The sequence below is a fragment of the Carcharodon carcharias genome, chromosome 8 (genome assembly GCF_017639515.1).
Source record: "Carcharodon carcharias isolate sCarCar2 chromosome 8, sCarCar2.pri, whole genome shotgun sequence".
NCBI lineage: Eukaryota > Metazoa > Chordata > Chondrichthyes > Lamniformes > Lamnidae > Carcharodon > Carcharodon carcharias.
Window position 1 is genome coordinate 56,486,403 of NC_054474.1, and position 23,622 is coordinate 56,510,024.

At 41.4% G+C, this 23,622-nt stretch overlaps 1 protein-coding gene across 1 annotated transcript in view; it reads left to right on the forward strand.

Annotated features, from left to right (window-relative positions):
* LOC121281438 (glutamate receptor ionotropic, delta-2-like) overlaps positions 1-23,622 on the forward strand; it is a 448,441-nt gene that overhangs the window by 36,489 nt on the left and 388,330 nt on the right. The gene's annotated exons all lie outside the window — the stretch shown is intronic.

A 23,622-nucleotide genomic window follows, 5' to 3' on the forward strand; every position in this document is an offset into this window, starting at 1 on the left:
TTGTTAGGCTGCTTGTCCAAAGTCTAGCCCTTGCCCCAATTTCATCCATTTGGTGATCGGGAAGATGGAAACTCTCGGCGGGACTTTCCGGACCCGCCCGTCGCTGTGATCTTCCGGTCCCACCACAAGTCAATGGACTTCTGGCTGGGGCGCTGTCATGCCCGCGGCGGGTCCCACCTACGATGGGGCAGGAAAATCCCGGCCATTATTTTTGGGCTCCATCTAGAACGCTATTTCCTTACCATCCAATTCCATTCCCCCTCCCAGGCCACTGTCTTGGGCTGCACAGGGCTATATGCAATAAAAACAGAAAATGCTGGGAATATTCAGCAGGTCTGGCAGCATCTATAGAGAATCGTCATTTTGGGTCGCTAAAGGTCACTTTCCCATTGGCCCTTGCAACAATGGAGTTTGCATGCTGCCTGCTGCAACGCAAACTTCAGTGGGCAGGTTGTGAATTGCAACCCCTGCACCCAAAAATGCATACGGACCAATTTTTCTTCTAGATATTTTTGAAGAGAAAACCTATCTAAAGCTTTAAAATGGACTGTTTGCTAAAGTCATATAAATAAAAAAAAAAGTGACAATTATAATGTACTTCAACACTATTATGCAGAGGAGAGGTTCTGTAATTTGGAATATTTGTTTTTAAGCAATACAAGAAACAAGGTCTTGTGGTGCAGTGGGTAGCGTTCCTGCTTCTGGGCCAGAAGTTCCAGGTTCAAGTCCCACTCCAGAAGCCAAGGAAGATGTGTTCGTAATGTGGTCAAACAGTTTGAGTATCAATCTGCAAGTCCTTCCAGCATATACCAAAGGCGGGCATTAAGAGCAGGAGAGATTTATGGTCAGCCATGTGATGGAAAGAACTGCCCATAGCTCCAGTCTCCAACATGCATGTAAAAGTGCTACTTGGATTCCCTGGGGGGGCTGGTCGGCTCAGTTGGCTGGACGGCCAAATTGGTGCCAACAACATGGGGTTTGATCCCTGTTCCAGCTGGGGTGGATTTGGGACCTGTCTCTTTGCTCTACCTCTGGCGGAGGTTGTGAATCTGTGGGTTGAACCTGCCTTTGGACAAAGAATTTACAAAGAAGAAGAAGCTGTTCAATTGAGTTTTTTTGTTTTATCCCTTTACTTTCACCGAGAGTAAACAGTTCTTTAATCAGGATTATTTCTAAATAACTTTAAGTCCAAATCCTTGTATTCTGCATTCATTGTTTTCTTAATGTTTTTGGTCAGTGAAGGGAAATTGAACACCTCTTTTTGTTCACCAAGCTTCATTATCACTATCGAACAGTTGCTTATTAGAGCTGGGTAAACCTCCTCTGAAATTGCTTAAACAGCACGCTTTAACCTCAGGAGAATATCCATTGCTATGGCATAGTGATATTCCTATTTATCACTCTAAGCATTTGTTATTTTTTCTAAATGAAAGTACAACTTAGTGCTAAATAATGAATCTTTTTATGCTGCAGACAAAGGTTATTCCTAATATGAACTCGGGCACTGCGCTTTAAACGCTTATTTAGGGCTTTAAGAGTTAGTCATAAACAATAAAGCCACATTGGCAGCCTAGACAAAAATCCAGCCTAATAACTCTGCATTGTTCAGCAAATGTTTAATAGTGCATGTATTTTGCTTAATACTCTTTTTTGAACATGAAGCAATAGAAGCATTTAAAAGTTTCCATAAATTCACATCAATATTAGGCTGTCATTTTTACAACATAATGCAAATAAGATTTTGATAGTTGAGAAATAATTGTTCCTTTTCAAAATGTCAGAAAGTTGCCCAGGTATGTCCTGGCCACAAAAAGCAGGCCAAACCCAATCCAACAAATTAGCACCTCAACCTCATCAGTCTCTCAATCGTCAGCAAAGCGATGGAAGATGTCATTCACAAGTAGCACTTACTCACCAATACCCTATTCATCAATCAGTTTGGTTCCACAGAACCAGTGGACTTGACACCTCCTTACTGCCTTTGGCCAAAGGAGCTGAATTCCAGAGGTGAAGTCTGAGTGACTGCCTTTGACATCAAGGCAGTATTTGACCAAGTGTGGTACCGAGGAGCCCTAATTAAATTGAAGTCACTGAGAATTGGCGGAAAACTCACCACTTGCTGGAGTCATACTGAGCATAGAAGATGATTATGATCGCTGGAGGCCAATCATCTCTGCCCCAGGTCATTGCTGCAAGAGTTCCTCAGATTCCTAGGTCCAACCACCTTCAGCTGCTTCATCAATGAGCTTGCCTTCATTAAAGGTGAGAAGTGCTAACTGATGATTGCGCAGTATTCAGCCACGTTCATGGCTCCTTACATACAGAAGCAGTCTCTGTCTTCATGCAGCAAGATGCGAACGACATTCAGGCTTGGGCAAGACCTAAACAACGTTGAGTGGCAGCTAACATTCACACTACACAAGTACCAGTCTCCAATAACCATCTCCAACAAGACTGAATCATTTGACTTTCAATGCCATTACCATCACTGAATTTTTTGAAAAACAAAGCATTCTTTCATGGGATGTGGTGACACTGACAAGGCCAGCATTTTTTTGCCCATTATTAATTGCTCTTAAACTGAGGCTTGTTCGGCTATTTCAGAGGGCAGTTAAGTATCAACCCTATTGCTATGGGTCTGGAGTCACATGTAAGCCAGATCAGGTAAGGATGGCAGATTTCCCCCTCTTAAAGAGTGTTAGTGAGCTAGTTGGGTTTCTACTTTCTCTATTACTGAGACTAGCTATCAATTTCATTAATTGAATTTAAATTCCAACAACTGCCCTGCAGGATTTGAACCCATGTCCAGAGCATTAGTCTGGGCCTCTGGATTACTAGCCCAGTGACATTGACACCATCTAATCTCCCCTTAAACCCCACTGCATCTCCTGATGTCAACAACCTTGGGATCACCATTGACCAGAAATTTAACTTGACCAGTTACATACATACTTTTACAAGAACAGTTCAGAGGCGCTGGGTATTCTGCAGCAATTAACTCATCTTCTGACACCCCAAAGCCTCTCCACTGTCTGACGCACAAAGTAGGAGTGTGATGGAATTCTGTCCACTTGCCTGGATGAGCGCAGCTCCAGCAACATTCGAAGCTTGACACCTTCCAGAACAAAACATTCCATTTTACTGGAGCCCTATTAATTACCTTTAACATTCACGCTCTCCATCACCGGTGCACTGTAGCTCAAAGTGCACCATCTAAAAGAGGCAGTGCAGCAACTCACCAAGGCTTCTTCACAGAACCTTCTAAACCTGCAACCTTTACCACCTAAAACAACAAGGACAGCATGGGGAATGGGGACAACAAGATTTTCAAGTTCTCTTTCAAGTTGCACAGCATCCTGACATATTGCTGTACATTCATTGACGCTGGGTCAAAATCCCCGAACCTTGCCCTAATAACACTGTGGTAAACCTACACTGCACAGACTACAGTGGTTTACCAGGGTAGCTCACCAGCACCATATCAATGGCAAACATGGATGGGCAATAAATGCTGGCCTTGCCAGCAATGCCCACATCCCATGAACGAATATTTTCAAAAGTCGTTCCCCTGCATTATATAACCTGTTTATCTCTGTATCAGGCCTCATCTTTCTCAAACTAAAACCTGTCTCTTTTACTTTCTACTCTATGATTGTGGCTCAAGTTTCATTTTTTTTTGGAGAGATGTAGTATACAAATATGTCCACTGTCAATCCTATCAACTATACAGAAGGCTAGACTTCTAGACTGGCAAACCTACTGATGATATATAAATAAAAGGATTCATAGAAAAGGTTATAATTCATTTAGCGATTAGTTATTTATACAATTTAATTACTTTTTTTAAAGAAAATGTTGTCTGTCCAGCACCTTTTAGCAAACATTTGGAAAAATTAGTCTTTGGTGCAAAGATACACCTGTACTAATGATCTAGAGAGGTAACTTCATAATCCCACCACAGCAACTGTGGAATTTAAAGTCAATAAATCTGGATTAAAAACCAAGTATCAGTAATAGTTAGCATGAAACTACCAGATAGGTGTGAAACAAGGTAGTTCTTTAATGTCCATTTGGGGAAGGCAGTCTGCTGTCTTTACTTATAGGCTGGCCTATATGTGATCCAGAACTACAGCATTATTGTTGAATTGTAACTGCCCTTAAAGTTATAATGGATGGGCAATAAATTCAGACCTTGCCAGTGACGCCCACATCCTGTGAATGAATAAAAGTCCTGACAGTTGTGTAGCTCATTTACAGTTCTATAAATATTGATCCAGCTTCTAAAGTCGTAAATTAACCCTGAATTAACCACCTTCTTTGGAGGCTGGTTACACTGAACAACTGTGTGGGAGGTAGGAACCTTTTTCCGATTTCAATCTTACTTGCATTCTTGTACAGATATATTTCCAGGCAACTGTTGCAATCCTATGCAATAACAGTGTTGGAAGCACTCCTTGGTGATGGAACCTCTGACAACCGAACCTTTTATTTCTCTTTTTTTGTTAATTACTGTTACCCCTGCCATTGTCTTTGAAGTCGCGAAACATGTCATCTTTTCTCCATTTTGCTTTCGGCCACTGTATCACTGCTGTTGGATGCAGCTTTCTCTTGAGCTCTGGCTTGCATCTATACCGTTCAATATTTTAAAGGTCTGTATCATATCTCCCCATAGTGCAATTTTCTGTTTCAGTAGTTTTTATTTAGAAAAAAACCCAAAGCCAGTGAGAATGCTTGTTTCTGATTTCTGTTTCCTGCCTCCATTCCATCTGAGGCGAATGCACTACAGCTATGTGTAATCTTCATGTGATTTTGATGATGCAAGCCTGGGAAATAAAATCATAGCCCAGTATAGTTTACAGTGTTCTCAGATTTTGACAATATAAGGTTTAGCTTGTCTGGTTTCCCAGCTGACCATGCATTAACTATTTTTCAAATGGGGAAGTGACTGGCATAAAAAAAAAGCCCACTTCGAGCTGATTTAATTTTCCAGGGTTGTAATTCCTGGCACCTAGAGTTTCAGTCTGAAACAAGTAGGAACCTCATGAATATATTCAAACTGTATTCAAGTGAAACAATTACCAGTTGCCAATTTTGCCATTTGACTATCACCACTTTAAGCTTCTGCCTGCCAACCATGGGTGGTAAAAAGCCTGAAGCAACCATTTCAAACATTATTTAGAGATCCTCCACTTTCTCAGGTAAAGTTACATAGAGTTTCTGGAGACATTTTTGTGCCGTTGTTTGTTTTTTTTTGACTTTCTGACAGGCTGAACCAAACTGTTTGCAATTTTAGCATCCTGTTCATCTGAGCTTCTGGCCCCATGTGATCTTCATTTAAAAGTTGCTTCCGTACATCTTTAATAATCACTCATTCCTGCTTCTATCTCAGCCCATCTGTTATGGATATCCTCATCTATGCCTGGTCTATACCAGTGCTTTCTTGGCTAGCTTTCCATCCTCCACCCACTAGAAACACCACTCATCCAAAATTATATTGTTCATATCCTACTCACTCACAAAGCTTCAGAATTGTATCCAAATCTTGCTCTGCAACCTGCTTTTGTAATTTGAGATTCCCTGTGTCTGTTTGAGTATATTGTGGCAGCCTTCTGAACTCAACATTAAGTTCAAAAATTTTAGTTCATAACCTTTGTCCCCATTTTGTTTTGTTTTTCTTTGCTCGTTTGTTTTCTCATTCCTCTCTTGTTTTCTTCACTTTGTGTTCAAACGGGATCCGGACATTCACACCTCTTCTAGACGCACCTTTTGTTTCTTGTCCCATTATCACTCCCTTTGACTTTGTACCATGAAACCTTTCCTTATTTAGCCTTTCCTGCTGTCCACCCCATCATGGATGTTCCCTTTTGTTATTCTTTGCGCCCTTGTATGGGAATTTCTGGTCCCGCCGTGGGGGGTCTCACCACGGGGGTTGCGGCGACCCAGCCAAAAGTCCATTGACTCTGGCAGGACTGGACAATTCTAGTAGCAGGCAGGGCCAGAAAATCCCACCCCTTGCCTTTTACTTGCTCAAAATTGATTAGGCTTCTAACTTTTCCTAGTTTTGATGAAAGATCCCAAACTTGAAACGTTAATTCTATGTCTTTCTCCATAGATAAGGCTGTCTCTGCTCACTTCCTTGTTTTAACACTCCCCACATCTCCTTTCCCCCTGCTAACTGCACGTCCTTCAGTACCCACCTCCAGAAAATTTTCTCAATGTTCATTTGTTCAGAAACACAAATACTTACCTTTAATTTAAAGTCAGAGGTTTCGGACTCCTGTGCATTGCTGGCCGGGAAATGGCCACACGTGCGCAGTTCGTGTTTTTTACATTCTTCAGTCTGTGAACTGGCCCTGCGTACATGGGCAGAAGGAAAGGAAGCAAAGAGGTGAAATGGTGCAAAACGGCAGATCAGATGACCTGAACTGGAGCACTATTAGAAGGAAGGTGACATGGAGGGGAGCAGGGAGAGTTCCCAGGAGAAAATCCCAAGCAGGGACAAAGACAGGAATCAGAAACAGGTGCTAGAAGACAGTACCAGGTAAGGGACAAGGACAGAGATGAGGAACAAATCCTGTTAAGTAAAGTTGAAAGGAGCAGAGAAATAAGCTCAGAGTTAAAGAGAGAGCTGTGTGGAGTAGACCTGGAAGAAAGCTGGCTTGAGAGAAGCTCTGAAGATCTGAGAGGGAAGCTGAAGATTGGTGACTCCATTCTGTAAAGGCAAAGGTACCCTTTTGGAGCAGTGATGTTCTGCTTGACACAACCAAAGGTCTGAAATTGACTTGGAATGTGTAAGCATACGGGAGACCCAGGAGAAAGGAGTCTCAGAAGATGAGATTGAAACCCTTAAGGTGGATTCATGTTGAAGCCATCCAATTGGGAGTGATGTTTGAAGAGAATTCCCATGCAAGTTCTTGAAACGTGAGGATTGGCAACCTTCGTGGGAAAGCAGAGTTTCAGTGTTTGAGATCAGCTGGCTCAGTGTAACAAGTGTCTGGGTGGGTTATTGAGAAATCCATAGAACCTGCTTTGGTCACACCTGTCACTTACTTTGGAGTGTGGTGTGTCTGTCCACAGTTCACCAGTTAGTTCACATGTACTGCATATTTACCCTGAATATTAGAGTATAAGGTAGATTTGATAAATTGTTTTGTCTTTTCCAATTTATATGTTTCTGTAAAGATGTATCTGGGGTGAAGGGATGCAAATATTTCAATCATTTTCTTGCCTGTATTGATATATTTCCAACTTTTTTTTTGGTCTGGTGTAATATAGTTCAATTGTTTTCTCTAGTTTTATAAATGCTTTATTATTTGTGTTAAAAGTTCACTAGCAGCCTCCTGTGAATGTGTTCAGTAACTTTCCTCCATGGTTTCTTTAAAACAAAAGATAGGATCTATCAAGCCAGGTTTCAATCTGGGATCTGACTGTCCAGTAGTAACATCCGCTGGGATCGTAATATTTGTATCAGCACTTTCAAATTGCCAATTAGCTAGCCTTTGGCCCTCCCATTCACAACATTTCTGTAACTACCGATCTGCTCAAACACACCCTTGCTTCTGCCCTTGCCCCTATTAAAAACATTGTGCGCTCTCACCCTGTTTGTTACCCCTGCTACAGCCTTTGCTATCTTATAAAAGAAAAAATGATAGGCTTAGTTGTGTGATTTTCATGAGCTCAAGAGTTCCCAAAGGGTTTTATAACTAATTAAGTACTTTTAAAATGTAGTCACTGTTATGAAGGAAAAGTGAAGGGATGCAGAATTTAATGTTTATAGTGACGACTGCTATAGCCATTCATCACTGGATCCAGCCGAATCATAAAGCATTATCAAGTCCTTCTTGTTTTTTGCAATTCTGTGTTTGAAAATCTCCCACAGCCACATTCCTGAAATAACCCAAATCAAATTCACAAAGTACTTCCTGTGTGATTCTGGCCTTGGTAAACTGTCTTCCTGACAAGCCTTCAGACTTTGGTAAATTCTGAAACACCTTCCCTCAGTCCGTCAACTGGGCGGGACTGCTCTATCCTGGTTCCATTCTTATCGACCCAGTCACAGCCAGAGAATCGTCTGCAATGGGTTTTCTTCCAGTTCCCTCAGCATTATTTCAGGTGTCCCCAAAGATGTACCCCCAGCCTCTACTAATTCTCATCTATATTCACCCATGGCAACATCATCTAAAAATAATTTCTAAAGTGTGCTGATGATATTCATTTCTACCTTGCTACCATCTCTCATTCTACTCCACTTAGATTTGTCAAACTGCTTGATCAAAATCTAGTAAACTTCCTCCCAATTAAATATTTGGAAAACCAAAACCACTCTTCAGTCCCAACCACAAACTCTGCAATCTAGCCACCCAATCCATCCCTTTCCCTGGCAACTGTCTGAGGCTGAACCAGACTGTTCACAACCATGGTTTCATATTTGACCCTGTGATGAGTTTCTGCCCACACCCACTCTATCAGCAAGACCCCCTTCACAGGCTGCACCTCTGCCTGACCTTTCATCTGTGCTTTTGTTATCTCTAGACTTAGCTATTAATGATTCCAATGCTTTACAGCTCAGACTTCCACCCTACATGAACTTAAGCTCCTATCATAATTTGAATCTAGTCACATTGCCTCATCACCCTTTGTGCTCAATGACACACATTTGCTCCCAGTCTGTCAATCCTTCAGTTTAAAATTCTTATTCTTGTTTTCAAATTCTGCCAATGGCCTTGGCTCTTCCAACCTCTTTAATCTCCTCCAGCCTGACAACTTTGAGATCTCTGCACTCATCTAATTCTGGCCTCTTGTGCATTCCCTATTTTAATCACTCAACTAGTGATGGTCATGTCTTCACCTGCCTAGACTCTGGAATTCTGTACCTAAAATCTCTCCATCTCCCTAGTTCTCTCTTTTAGAAACACACACTCAAAATTGATAGCTCTTTGACCAAAGAATTTGGTTAGCTACCCTAATCCCCTTATGTGGCTCTATGTTCACTTTTGTTTGATGGCACTCCTCTGAAATCTTTAGTGGATTTTACTGTGTTAAAGGTGCTATATAAGTGAGAGTATTTTTGTTTATGATTGTCCCTTTATGGTTGTCATCCATTCCTTATAGCCATATAGCTCTTTCCTCAGCACCACCCCGCCAACCGATCACCAGCCTTCTGTGCAATTGGCATTCATCCCTTCTGCTTAGGCTCTATGCTCTATCCTTGCTAAACCTATTCACCTCTCTCTTCTGTTAAGGTGCTCCTTAAATATCAAAGATTTTTTTGGTCACCTCTCCTAAAAGCGATGTTTGGTTTAAATCTCTTTGTAGCCACGATCATAGGTATGCCCCATTATGGGGCATTCTACATTGCAGCTGCTTATGAGTTTCGTACTATGAGAATTCCACGCTGAGAAACAGAGGAGGAAACAAAATCAAACAAAGGAGGCTGCTTGTTCAAAGAGATCCTTACCCTTCCATAGGAGTTTATAGGCCCAGAACAACATACCTGTGGTTCTTTTGGGAAGCAGGGCATAAGGAGCCCTTACTCCTCTCTAGAGGTTGTGACTCTGTTGCATTGCATTCTGCAGCAAAACCTGCAACCAATTGCCAATTAAACAAAACTGCCTCTTCAGGCAATTTCTCTGCAGCTCTGACTGTGCCTCTCTCTCTTCTTCCAGACAGGATACAAGTAACATCAGTTATTATTCAGTTCACATTTGCATTAAGCTGGTGACTGCTGCCATGCACGTTGGGGGAAACGTATTTATCACTTTTCCTATGAATATTTGGAAGAAACTGGATAGGGCTGTGGGATTTGCTCAGTTTGCAGGGTTCCCCCAAGTATTGGATGACACTGACTGCACCACATTACCCTGTGGGGCTCTTCTCCACAATGTAACTGCCTTTTTAAATCACAAGGGTTTCCATTCTCTTAACATGCAACTGGTGTGTGATTCCTAGTAACTGATTACAGGTCTGAACCATTATTCTGGAATATGATTTTATATTGTATCAATTTCCCTTTTCTGCCCAGCGCCCACTCCCCTGCACTCTCTCTGCTCCTCCCCCCCACCCCTCGTGTCACCACACCATTCTCACCATCTGAAGAGGCAGTTAAAGGCTGACTGGGGATGAAGATGCACGTCTGCAATTTTGCTTTTATGTCTCCAAATTGGGAGTTCACGTGCTCTTCAGTGGAATTCTGCTATAATCAGATCCATGGGGAAGAGGACTGCCTTTCTATTATGAACTTGTTTGAATTGTAGTCCAGGGCTGCTTATGAAAATCTCAAAGGTCCTGTTAGAACCTTTTCTGGCTCTGACAATTTTCTGTAGCTCCATGATGTTGCTTCCCCGTTTTGGCAATGGGGAAAAAAAAATCTCCCTTTTAAGCTGCTGCAGACACTTAGAATCTGCAGCAATGTCTGCTTTCACATTTAATCATCTATGGGAAGCACTTCACATAGGCAATTGAGAGATGAAATGATGGGTCTTCTACGACCTTCTCCAAGCAGTCATCACTCTCGCCTTGCCCACATTCTACTGATTTTGAGATAGAAGTTGACCGATCATTAAAATCTTGAAGTGAAGGAAATAAATTGAAAAAGCAAAATACAGCAGATGCTGCAAATCTGAAATAACAACAGAAAATGATGGAAAAACTCAGCACCTCTGACAGCATCTGTGGAGAGAGAAACAGAGTTAAAGTTTTGAGGCTGTATGACTCTTCAGAGCTTAAGGGAAGTAGAAATGAGATGTAATTTATACTGTTGGTGTGGTGGGGGTTGGGAGGGGGGGGAAACAGGTGAAGCAGAATAGAAGGTCAGTGATAGGTGAGGGCTAGGAGAGATTGACAAAGGTGTCATGTACACAAGGCAAAGAGTGTTACTGGTAGTGAAGACTAAAGAAGGTGCTGATAGTGGCATAAAGGTGGGAAAGCAGTGTGTGTTGATGAATATTTTCTTAATCATTTTGAGTTGCCTTGGTCTTTTTTATTATGCAATTTTCAGAAATGACAATGATTTAAAAAAGCTACTGTTCAAAATTTGTTTGCTCTATCGCATACACATGTGAAACTACTTTTTGTTTTATAGGATTGCTGAGCAATGTTCCAATTTGAGATTTGACAGAAAGGAAGTTCAATACTAGTGATTTTTCAACAGCTTTTTGTAGATTCTGTTTCCCAGCATTTTTTAAATGCTTTTTATTGAATGATTTTGTAGTTCATTTTAGAAACTGTAGATATTAGTACTACATGCTTCAAGAAAAGATATAATCAGAAGATGAAACGGCTATCTCCCTTTTTAAACATCTAAACCCTTCTGAAACTGTGAACTTCTGGAGGAATGCATTTCTAGATGTGAAGATTCTTTGTTTGCATTTGCTGTATAAATGTTTAATTTGAATTATAAGATTATATCTCCTTGTTCCAGTTCCCTATCTACTCTTATTATTTTAAATATCTCAAATACTCATCTTTATTTCTAGTAGTATAACACAATTGTATTCCAGATCTCATCATAACTCATAATTTCTTCATTTGAATCAACTTATAGTGAATTGTCAGGTTTTCTCCAGTACCAGTATATGTTGCTTAAAATAGGGTGCCAAAATCTACAAAATGGCCCAGATTTTTCATTGGTAAGAAAAATGAAATTGTTAGCATTTGCCTTCATTACCCCAACGAAACTGAGGGGAACTTTGGGAGTCTGCATGTATGCTGAACTGGACTATCTCCCAAGTGGCAGATCGGTGGCTGGAATCGATGGCAGCTGCTCCCCGGCACCACACCCATGCAGCCATTGGGATAGCACACCAGGGCTGAGTAATCAGAACAGGAGGCTGAGGGATACGTGCATTTTGAAGGGAAGCTCCCCCTCCTCTAATTCCTCAGCTCCTCAGCCAGATGCACCACCTGCTACAAAAACAAAAATAGCTGGAAAAACTCAGCAGGTCTGACAGCTGCGGAGAGGAATACAGTTAACATTTCGAGTCTGTATGACTCTTCAACAGAACTAAGAAAATATAGAAATGAGGTGAAATATAAGCTGGTTGAGGGGGGTTGGACAGGTAGAGCTGGATAGAGGGCCAATGATAGATGGAGGCAAAGAAGAGATTGCCAAAGATGTCATAGACAAAAGAACAAAGGGATGGTGATATTAGCTAAGGAATGTGCTGATGGTGACATTAAGGGTAGAAAGCAGGACAAGCAAGTGACAGATAGCCCTAGTGGGGTGGGGTGGGGGGAAGGGATCGATAGATCGAAATAAATTTAAAAATAGGTGGGAAAAGAAAAATATATTTTAAAAATATAAATTATTGGAAAAAGGAGGATCGGAAAAGGGGTGGGGATGGAGGAGAGAGTTCATGATCTGAAGTTGTTGAACTCAATATTCAGTCCAGAAGGCTAAGTGCTTAGTCAGAAGATGAAGTGCTGCTCCTCCAGTTTGTGTTGAGCTTCACTGGAACGTTGCAGCAGGCCAAGGATGGACATGTGGGCATGAGAGCAGGGTGATGTGTTGAAATGGCAAGCGACAGAAAGGTCAGGGTCATGCTTGTGAACAGACCAAAGGTGTTCTGCAAAGCGGTCACCCAGTCTGCATTTGGCCTCTCCAGTGTAGAGGAAACCGCATTGGGAACAGTGGATGCAGTAGACTAAATTGAGGGAAGTACAAGTGAAATGCTGCTTCACTTGAAAGGAGTGTTTGGGCCCTTGGATGGTGAGGAGGGGGGAAGTAAAGGGGCAGGTGTTGCACCTTCTGTGGTTGCATGGGAAGGTGCCGTGGGAGGGGTTGAGGTGTAGGGGGTGATGGAGGAGTGGACAGGAGGGAACAATCCTTGCCAAAATCCGCCGGGGGTGGGGGGTGAAGGGAAGATGTGTTTGGTGGTGGCATCGTGCTGGAGTTGGCGGAAATGGCAAATCTTCCCTTCCCCCTTCGGCGGCTTTCCGCCGGTCCCTTTACAGCCTTCCAGACTTAACATTGAGTTTAACAACTTCAGATCATGAGCTCTTTCTTCCATCCCCGCCCCCTTTTCTGATCCCCCTTTTCCAATAATTTATAATTTTAAAAATATTTTCTTTTCCCACCTATTTTTAAACTTATTTTGATCTATCGTTTTAACTCCACCTTTTAGCCCATTTCGATCCCTTTCTCCCCACCCCACCCCATCCCCACTAGGGCTAACTGCCACTTGCTTGTCCTGCTTTCTATCCTTAATGTCACCTTTAGCACATTCCTTAACTAATATCACCACCGTCAACAGCTCTTTGTCCTTTTGTCTATGACATCTTTCGCAATCTCTTCTTTGCCTCCACCTATCACTGGCCCTCTATCCAGCTCTACCTGTCCCACCCCCTTCAACCAGCTTATATTTCACCTCATTTCTATATTTCCTTAGTTCTGATGAAGAGTCGTACGGACTCGAAACGTTAACTGTATTCCTCTCTGCAGATGCTGACAGAGCTGCTCAGTTTTTCCAGCTATTTTTGTTTTTGTCGCAGATTTCCAGTGTCTGCAGTATTTTGCATTTATCTTAGTGCACCATCTGTTACCTGGGTCCAAACAAGGACAACTGCCCCTGCAGAGATGCAGGTATTGCAGTCACAGGGGGAGGGCTCCAGCGGGTCCCTGAACTACGAGGCCAATTGTTACAATCCTCATAGCCATTAACCAGGGAAGTGAGCAGCCTGCTTCCGCCTTCTCTGAGACAACAAGGGGACCACTAAGTCAGAGTGACAGACAGGGGAAGATACTGCATCAACTATAACATTAGATGGATCAAAGTTGTGTTTAAATAAGTTACGTTATTGTCGAACAAGATAACAGACATTTATAGAAATATAAATCTGTGCAAAATGCTAAATGTCTACAATATATTTGATGATACGAATTGGCTACAAACAGGAAATACATAGGCTAGCAAAATAGCAGATAAGTAGCAGTTGGAATTTAATAGAGAGAAGTGTGAGTTAATGCATTTTAGCAGTATAGACTTAATGGTACAATTCTAAAGAGTATGCAGGAACAGTGGAACCTGAGGGTGCATGTGCATTGATTTTTAAAGGTGGCAGGGCATACTGAGAGACTAGTTAGCAATGCATATGGGATCTTGGGCAGGATAATTAGCGGCATTGAGCACAAAAGCAGAGAACCTTTATAAAGCTCTAATTAGGTCCCGGCTAGATTATTGCATCCAGTTCTGGTCACCACACTTTAGGAAGGATATGAGTGCCCTTGAGGGGGTGCAGAGGAGATTTACTAGAATGGTTCCAAGTTGCGGGCTTTTAGCTACAAGGTTAAGCTGGAGAAGCTGGGGTTGTTCTCCTTGGGGCAAAGGAGATTGAGGGGAGATTTGATGGAGGTGTGCAAGATTATGACAGGCTTGGATAAGGTAGATAAGAAAAACCTTTCCCATTAGCTAATTGTACAAGGACTAGGGGACACAGATTTAAGATTTTGGACAAGAAATGCAGGGGAATGTGAGGAAGAACTTTTTTACACAGTGAGTGACATTGCCTGAAACTTGCTGCCCATGGGGGTGGAAGCTAAAACAATCAATTCAAACAGAAATTGGATGGGCACTTGAAGGAAATAAACTCGCAGGACTATAGGGGCCAAATGGTGGAATGGGACTGACTGGGTTGCTCTGTAAGGAGCCAGTATGGGCTCAATGGGCCAAATGCCCTCCTTTTGTGCTGTAAGTGACTCTTTGACTTTACAGAATATTGGACTTTCCATGCAGTCAAAAGTCATTCAGTGCCTCACCCGCCACCTGAGCGCTACATCCAGTTGACTTTCATCAATCTTTATATGTGTTTGCTCACAGGGATGCTTCAAATGTCCTTCCCTTGGTGTCTCAAACATCTTCCTCTGACTTCCAGGTCAGCCTTTGCACTCATGGAAGGTTCCCATCATGTAAAGTGCCATGATACCAGACGTCTCTGATAATGATGGCATCCTGGTTACTCCTGCCTTTGACCGTGTACACGTGGCGGCCAAGGCATTTCAGGCTGCTGCTGCTGATGCACCTGTGCCTTTGTATTGAAAGTGGCCTGGTGCTGCACCCATGTCAAAATGAAGAGTTATAAAGAGGGGAGCTGACTGCTGAAGACTGAGGTGGCAGTGGAGATCTGTTTATGACAAGTCTACAGCTATGCTGGGTGTGACTTGAGAGACTTCTCCATGCACACTTACCCCCCCCCCACCCCTGCTTGGCAGGGAATCCCTTGGCTGGCAGGCAGGCTTTGCAGTTTTAAAAGTTGAGAAAAATGCTGGAAGGAAGTTGCTCCACTCCAATGCCTGGTAACAATATCACACCCCGAATGAAGAGTTGTTTTTTTTATTTAAAAAGATCTAAAAACCCACACCACACAAAAATAGTGTGCACGAGGAAATACAATTTTCCTGTGGTCCTCACAATGGGCACCCCAACCTCAGAAGAGCTGCATTTTATACCCAAAGCCTCCCATACCCATGAAAATGGTGTGGGCTCAGGAAGGCAGAGGAAAATTGTATTTGCAGCAAAACAAAACTGAGTTCAGTGTTTTGTGATCTAATTCACAGCTCCAGTGGGAGATGAAAGCCTGGCCCCAGTTGTTTCTTACTGGGTTTGTTATGGTTTGCTTAAGGAAACTACATTGAATAAATTCAATATATCTATTTCATTCTCTGCTTGTGCTGCTATTTTTGTTCCAATTTATGTGCAACTTAAAACCTCCCACAAATAGAGCACTCTCGTGCAAAATTTCCTAGTTTAGCATTAAGTGCCTTTTGTACACTTGCCAAGCTCAATTGCAGCAGATGGAGTGAGTTTTACTGTACCACAGAAAAGGGGAAATGGGAAATTATGCCCAAAATATACTTGAAGGTGAATTGGCTTAGAACAAATATATAAAAACAAAAAACTACAAAGGTTGATTTCTTTTTTAGGTCCAGATTGGAGTGGGTATGGAGGCCCAACACCATCCCACTCTTGATACATTTTCTGAAATGAGGTGGGGACAGCAGGGCTACCTATCTGCATCTAGTCAATTTAGCTAGTTATTGGCTTTTTAGGATTCTTTTACCGAGGCTGTCTTGAATTTTCCAGTCAGCCTCTAGGCCCCTGCAGGAAACAGGAAACAGCTCAGGTGCTTGCAGGTGACCTTCCAGCAGTGGGACCCAGTGCCCCAAGCAGGCTTGAATGCTCTTCCTGGTTACTTGGTTCCCTCCACACAATGGCAACCTGGCTGCCACTCAGAGCTTTTTTTAATTTTAAATTTGAAAAAGTTGGGAAGAGAGCAATGCCATTCTTGGGTAACCCTTCTCTCACTTACCTGAAAATGTATTCTGCTGCTACTTCTAAGCTGGGGAGTCCAATTGGACCTCCAGCTTCGAGAGCCTGCTCAAAGAGATCCTTAATAGGATGGACGGCCTACCATTAATTAGACAATTGGGGGGAAATCGCAGCTGAGTGACTGCACCGCACACAATGCAGGCTTCTGACCACCATTTGCTCTTGACAGTGGGATCCTGAAGCCCACTGGGAAAATCGCGCCTAAAATTGGCTATGTATCAGTGCAGTCAGGCAATGTAATAGAATATAATTTTTGTTCTTTTAATTAAAATGTATTCATTCATGTACTTAAAAGTGGTAACCCGGTCTACTTTTGTTAAAACAACTGAAAATATGCATCACAAAAAATGGGCATTTTTAGTATAGTGCCTACCTGTGAGTAACTTAATTTAAAATCACTGAAAACTACTTAAAGGAAAAGGTGAACCACTTATTATTTCATTGATGTCGACTAGTCGGTTGTTAGTGAATTGAATATTCTTTGATGTGAATCTTTTAAGACTCTGCCTACTAATGTTTGTACACCTAAGAAAATTAGTGCAACATGAAGAGCTTTCCTGATTACAGCAACCAGTGAAAACGCTTCCTGTTGACCTGGTGGGAAGTGTATTCAGTTTTGTGGGTGAGGCATGATTCAGTGAATTAAATCTTCAACCAGTGCAAAAGATTGTGGAAAAGACAAACATAAATAGTTTTGGGTGTAACTCCCTTTGTTTAAAATTCCCCAATTTTTCCCCTGCTTTTATCTATTCCCTCTATATTGTGTTTGTGTTATTAACGTAAAGCAGTGGAAATTCTAACTTGAGGTGTTTACATTTAGGAACAAGAGTTGAATTGCCTTTGGAGAGGGAATGAATACGCTCGGGAAAGAGAGATGTTATGTACCTAGACAGGGAGCTACAACGGACCCTCCACAAAAGATGATAAGGCACCTGGAACGGGGATAAGCATTTGCCTCAATTTTGTAGCCAGTGACAAAGCAACAGTGCTCACTCCTGCCCACAAGGATCTAGCGATCTCTGTGGTGCAGATTCCCCCTTTCCCACCAGCTGTTTAAATCTCCAACCACCCAACAGCAGTGAAGTCAGAAAGCAGGTAGGCAGTCAATCAGATTGAAGTATTTTCAAATACAGCAAAGCAAGTAGTTAAAGCACTGAATGCTTTAACCTTTTAATTACAATTTCAGATAGCAAAACAAAGGATTAGAATTGGATTAAGATAGAAGCTGAAATATCAATCAAACTTAAAAAAAAATGGAAAGTGTTCATCATAATTAAGAAATTTGACATTCTATGAATATAGAATTAGATTTTAATGGCCAGTGAGGGTGTTCAGCAGTAATTATGAAGTTAGTATACCATTAAAAAGCCACATTCAATGAGGTGCAACTTTTTTTCAACAGCAAGACCAGCATAAAAGTGATAGCTTTTGTGAATTCAGATTGTTCAGGGATTTCACTCTGAGGGTTCTCAATAGCTTGTCCTGCGAAGGAGCACAGAATCGCTGACAGCAACTTCTAGACTTCCACTTTATTCTACATAATGTGCAGACTCCTGACATTGCTGTCAGTTTCAATGGAGTAATGGTGATGAATGATGACAGTTTCACCGTCGTTACTACTGTAAAATTTGGACCAATGTGCCTGAGAGTATAATCACCTCACAGCAGAAATGTAATGCAGTGCCCTCTTACTTCTATAGGCATATTTGTTTCACTGGTACCTGCCTGTCATAAATAGACAGCATATTTATTTTGTAAATATTTGTGTAGTAACGTCCGATTTGATATATTCATTGCACATATCATTTTGATCAACATCTGTGATATCACTATTTATAGTGTCCATCTGTACTGATGTCTGCTTCAAGTGGGGATACTGATGACTTGCTACGTGGATGTTCATGGTTTCCACTTGTTTTCTGAAGCGAAATAATGAGATGTTGTGGGAGCTATTTTCATATCTTGACAGCTGCTTTAGAGCTTTAAAATGGGAATATGAAGACAAAAACAGTACATGAAATGAAAGTGCGATCCATTCATTCTGATTTTCAAGGAACCTCATTCTGATCATCTAGAGCTCCACACAAATCGAGGGAGCCTGAATTAATATATGGTAATAGGGATTAGATGATGTATTGATCTCCAACATCGGTTTTAAGTCTGCCTTTGTTGCTACTGCCAGTTCCTCAACCTGCCCACAAGCCATGGGTAGTACAGTTCAGGAGGTGGCCACTTCCTACAATATTTACAGGGATCTTCAGCCAATCTTTGGTAAAATTGTAGAAAATTCTGGGAAATATTTTTCTTGTACACGAGAGCTTTTTCTGACCTTTTTAGAAGACAGCTAAGTAACTGTAGTTCCTGTGGAAGGTCCTGAGCACTTAAGTGGTTCCTAGTGTCACATTTATTTCTTCTTGTGGGTGCCATGAAGCGCTATTAATGTATATAACATTTTGAAAAATAATTTTCTTTTAGAATAGAGGTTTTCTTGGCGGGTATGTCTTAATTGGATTAAAGCCAGCTAGCCTGGGTGCTTTGATAGGTACTAGTTTTGATATGCAAGAGAGAGAATGTATTTACATTTTTTTGAATAGATCATTCAGGAAGTGGGGTGAAAACTTGACCCCTTTCTAACAGCTACCAAGCAATATGTTTATTACTAATAGAATTTGTACAATGAATGGGCTTTCATTGTTAACATGTAAAGTTCAAAGAGGTTGTTGATGCAATGAGAATCAACATTCAATGGGGCTGGCAGATATAACTTTAGTTTTCGGGTGTGCAGGCAGAGGCAATATAATATCAAAAGGCAGCTGCAAGCCTCCAACTGGCTCCACAGTGAAAAGAACATCATCTTGAATTCATAAGGTGAACATGCTTTGCCTGGTGTTTGGTTAAGCCTATGGGTTGCTGTTGCTTTAATGGAGATTGGTTTGGGAATTAGTTAAAAGTTATGATAGTAGTAATTTGTAGCCATATACATATATTTTAACCTGTGTAAATTAATAAAATGTTTTACCTAGTTTTTAATGTAAAGCCTCAAGAACTAGTGGTCTGATTCCTGAGTTGAGTCGCATCTCAAACAAAACACTTAAAAGTTATTGGTTATGACAGTTGTTTAAAGTTTCCCTCTGGGATTTTTAAAATAACTCCGTTTTACCAACTGCATCAGTCATAATAGTGGGCCCTTCAGGGACTTCCATCCTGACAAGAGGAAGAGCATGAACAGCAGCAGAAGGGAGGAACAAGCAGAACTATATCTGCAGGTGACCAGGAGGTGTGCATACTGGAATCCCTCAGCAGGGTTTATAAGCTCAAGACAACATTGCTATGGTTCTCCCAGAGACTGTGACAAAGTTCAGTCACCTCCAGCAACAAAATCTGGAGCCAATTGTCTCAGCGAACAGTTAAGATCACTGAGTGTACTTGTCTCTGGCTCCTTCCAGATAGTCCAGGGATATCAGCAGCCTCACTCAGGAAACTGATGCCTTGTTTGGTGGAGCACTTTCCCCATAAAAGGAAAATCATGTTTGACAAATCTATTGGAATTTTTGAGGTTGTAACTAGCAGGATAGATAGATAAATGAGAACATGTGGATATGATGTATTTGGAGTTTCCAAAAGCATTTGGTAAGGTGCCATACAAGGTTCTTATAGTTACACAAAATTAGGGCTCATATTAGCAGGTAATATATTATTATGGATTAAGGATTGGTTAGATAAATTGGTAGGAAGAATAGAAAAGCAGAATTTTTTTAAAGTTGAGAGGATTTAGGGAATGCTGGTAATCAGAGCTTTTGGGTATCCTTGTACGCAAATTATAGAAAGTTAACATATAAGTACAGAAAGCAATTAAAAAGAAAAATAGTCTGCCATTGTAGCAACAGAATTGGAGTATAGGAATAAGGAAGTCTTGCTGAAATTATATAGGGCTTGGTGAGACCAGAAATAAAAACAAAAAGTGCTGGGAAAACGCAGCAGTATCTGTGGAGAGAGAAGCAGAGTTAATGTTTTGAGTCTGTATGACTCTTCAGAGTTGAATAAAGAATTAAGAGTCATATGTTTTCTGCCATGGTTTGGGCACAGTTAAGGTATGTTCCCTCAAAAGGGAAGGGAAGGGTAGGACAGACAAAGGGGATAGAAATTATGTTAAAGAAGGAAAAAGTGTGCTTACGACAGGTATTAGGTAGCAAATGCAATTGAGAACCAAACTGAGTACAGAAGATTCAGAAGGGATGTGAAAAAGCAAATAGGAGAAGCAAAGAGGGTTTACGAAAAAAGGCTGGCAGCTAACATAAAGGAAATCCCAAAGTATTCTATAAGCTCGTCAATAGTAAAAGGGTGGTAAAAAGACGAGTAGGGCCGATTATGGACCAAAATGGAGATTTACATATAGAGGCAAGAGGCATGGCTGAGGTGTTAAATGAATACTTTACATTTCTCTTTACCTATGAGGTAGATGCTGCCCAGGCCATGGCGACAGAGGAGGAAACTCAGTCACTAGAAGGGTTTAAAATTGATGAGGAGATATTGGATAAGCTGTTGGTACTTAAAGTTGATAAGGCACTGGGACTGGATGAAATGCATCCAAGAATATTGAAGGTAGTAAGAGTGGAAATTGCAGTAGCACAGGCAATAATCTATCAATGTTCCCTGGATTCAGGGGGAGGTGCCAGAGGACTGGAAAATTGCAAACATTACACTCTTGTTCAAAAAAGGTTGTAACGATCTGCCCTGCAATTACAGACCAGTCAGTTCAACTTCGGTGGTGGCGAAATTTCTAGAAACAATTATTCGGGATAGAATTAATAGCCACATGGAAAAATGTGGATTGATTGCGAAGAGTCAGCATGGATTTGTTAAAGGAAACTTGTCTAACTAACTTGCTGGAGTTTTTGAAGAGGTAACAAAGATGGTTGATGAGGGTAAGGCCGTTGATGCGTTGTGTATGGACTTCCAAAAAAGTGTTCGATACACTGCCACACAACAGACCTGTGAAGAAAGCTATAGGTAAAGGAATAAAAGGGACAGGAGCAACATTGATACAAAATTGGCTGAGAGATAGGGAACAAGAATAATTGTTAAGGGGTATTTTTCGGTCTGGAAACTTGGGAGAATTGTAAACTGGTGAGGAGGACAGTGTAGAACTTCAAAAGGACATTGACGCATTGATGGAGTGGGCATATAGGTAGCAGGTGAAGGTAGCGGAGAAGTGTGAGGTAATGCACTTCGGTACAAAGAACATTGAGAGACAGTATAAAATAAAGGAAACTATTCTAAAGGGTGTGCAGGAGCCAAGGGACCTGGGTGTATATGTATATAAGTCATTAAAGGTGGAAGGACAGGTAGAGATCTCTGTTTCTAAAGCATACAGTATTCTAGGCTTCATTAATAAGGGCATAGAGTATAGGAGCTGGCAGGTTTTGAGAAACTGGTTGTAAGACACTGGTTAGACCTCAGCTGGAGTATTATGTACAGTTCTGAGCGCCACACTATATGAAGGATGTGAACACATTGGAGAGAGTGCAGAAGAGGTGTATGAGAATGGTTCCAGCGATAAGACACTTTAGTTATGAGGAAATATTGGAGAAGTTAGGGCTGTTTTGCTTGGAGAGGAGAAGGCTAAGAAGAGAAGAGAAGAGAAGTTTTCAATATAATGAGGGGCCTGGACAGAGTAGATGAGGAGAAACTGTTCTCACTCATAAACGGATTGAGAACCAGAGGGCACAGTTTTAAAGTGTTTTGCAAAAGAAGCAAACGTGAGGTGAGAAAAAAAAACGTTCATACAGCGAGTAGTTAGGGTTTGGAATGCACTGCCTGAAATTGTGGTGAAGGTAGGTTTGATTGAGGCATTCAGGAGGCCACTGTTTCTGTTTAAATAATCATCCAATGTGCAGGGTCACAGGAAAAAGGCAAGAGATTGGCACTAAGTTAAAATGCTTAGAAAGCCGGTGCAGAAACAGTGGGCTGAATGGCCTCCTTCTGCACTGTAACAATTCTGTGATTCCTGGGATGATGGGATTGTCCTATGATGAGAAATTGAGTAAACAAGGCTTGCAATTCTTAGAGTTTAGAAGAACAAGTGGCTTCATTGAAGCGTACAAAATTCTGAAGGATCTTGACAGGGTGGATGCTGGGAGGATGTTTCTCTTGGCTGGGGCATTCAGAACACAGGATCACAGTTTCAGAATAAGGGTTGGCTATTTAGAACTGAGATGAAGAATTTCTTTAGTCAAAGGATTGTGAACAGTTTAATTTTTCTACCCTGCTGAGCTGTGGAATGCTCATTGTTAAGTTTATTCAAGAGAGACATCGACAGTTTTTTTGACATTATGGAATTCAAGGGATATAGGGATAAGGCAGGGAAGTGGATCTTAGATACAATGTCAACCAAGGTTTCCTCAAATGGCAGAGCAGAGGCCTGAAGGGCCAAATAGGTTCCCCTTTTCCTGTTGTCTAATGTTATCTACTGGAAGTAGCAGGGCAGGTTGCAAGATTTCAATATTACTTGTCCTTTCTTTTCTAATAATGTTGACCTCTTCCATTGTTATGAATGACTGTAGAGTGGAAAGTTGTTCTTTTGTTCTTAAACTTTCCCTTCTGTTGCAACATCTTCTGCAAGAAGAGTTAAAGTGGATTAATGTTGTTAGGCAATAGACAGTTTAAGCAAGTTATATTTTTATTTGTGGGTGTTAGGAATGAGTTTTAGCTTTAATGTTAAGGTTTGATTTGACGTTCTGTATCTGTGTTAAGAAGAGGTCAAGTTGAGTTTTAGTTTTACTTTAAATGGTGCCTGCATTTCTACTGAGAGTTTTATGACAGTAAGCTAAGTTAAGCAAATGAGTAGGGGGGCAAAAAAAGTGCTGTTACCTAGCAACGAGCGTCCAGAGAGGCAGGACCCTCCCACAGACGCGCACACAAGCTAGAAACACAGTTTGATTTGGAAACTGTTGAAGTTCACTTGGTTTGAAGACAGCTATCAAGCAGAAGCAGCCTAGAAGGGGCAGATAGCCAGTTCCAAGCTAAAGTTGGTTGAAAGTAGCTGCCAGAGAGAGACTGGAGCAAAAGGGACCGATAGCATGTTCCAAGCCAAAGAAAAGACCTCAAAATCCAGGGGAGTGGAACAGGAGGAAGTCCCAAGCAGACCTTCTAGTCAAAGAAACCTGGAAAAAGTTTTTTTTTAAGTGAGGGGCAGAGAGAAAGGCTCCAAGTTTCAGACTTCAGATTTAAAGAGTGAAAAGCTGCAGAAAGCAGATTTAAAGCAAGAAGAGCTTGCAAGAAACAAGAAGGTCCAAAGAGA